Raw genomic sequence first — 727 nt, 5'->3', positions numbered from 1 at the left:
GTATACCTGAATAACTGAGAGGCAGCAGGTGTGGAGACGAGTGAGTGAACGGTCTGAATTCATTTGGTTGGGTGACGGTGTTTGTAGTGTTCGGTGCGCGGCTCAGGCCAATGTACGGACCAGAGGAAACTCTGCGAATCAGATCTGTCTGTCAATAGCAACTGAATGAAAAGGTGACACAAAACCGGCATCCCTGCACGGTTTACTGCTGTTGCTGAAGCGACGAAATTTATTAATGTCGCAATATCTGGCAGCGGTGGGATTCGAACCCACGCCCCCGAAGAAACTGGAGCCTAAATCCAGCAGCCTTAGACCGCTCGGCCACGCTACCACATCCAAACGTGACGGAATCTGAAACTATTACCTGGTGATTGAAATGTGGCATGGTCTTGCAAATAACAGGGGAAACAAGAGGAAATTAAATTCGTGGACGGCAAACTCACTTCTGATGCAACCCAGTAGATCAGAAGAAGCTACGTCTTCACAGGGCAACTCTAATAAATAGATGTTTGCTGGAACACACCCATTGTAAATTTCATTCATAATTTATCCCTGTTGTGTATTGCAAGCAGGAAGTTGGTGTAAGTAAAGTGTGATAAAAATAAATGCGTTTGATTGTGGCTAGCAATAGAGGAATTTATTGCTGGTGTAAATAAGAACGCAACTAGCAGAGGATGGTTTCGATCCATCGACCTCTGGGTTATGGGCCCAGCACGCTTCCGCTGCG

The 727-nt window shown here is 46.4% G+C and overlaps 1 non-coding gene across 1 annotated transcript; it reads right to left on the bottom strand.

Annotated features, from left to right (window-relative positions):
* Positions 1–248: 248 nt before the first annotated feature.
* Positions 249–331, bottom strand: trnal-uag (transfer RNA leucine (anticodon UAG)). The gene has a single exon. It is a non-coding gene; the product is annotated as a tRNA-Leu (tRNA).
* Positions 332–727: the final 396 nt, after the last annotated feature.

This window comes from Somniosus microcephalus, unplaced genomic scaffold (assembly GCF_052327205.1).
Source record: "Somniosus microcephalus isolate GS21.2 unplaced genomic scaffold, FLI_Smic_1.0 unresolved_chr3, whole genome shotgun sequence".
NCBI lineage: Eukaryota > Metazoa > Chordata > Chondrichthyes > Squaliformes > Somniosidae > Somniosus > Somniosus microcephalus.
The sequence above is the reverse complement of the archived record's forward strand: the minus strand, read 5'-3'. Positions and strand labels throughout refer to the sequence as shown.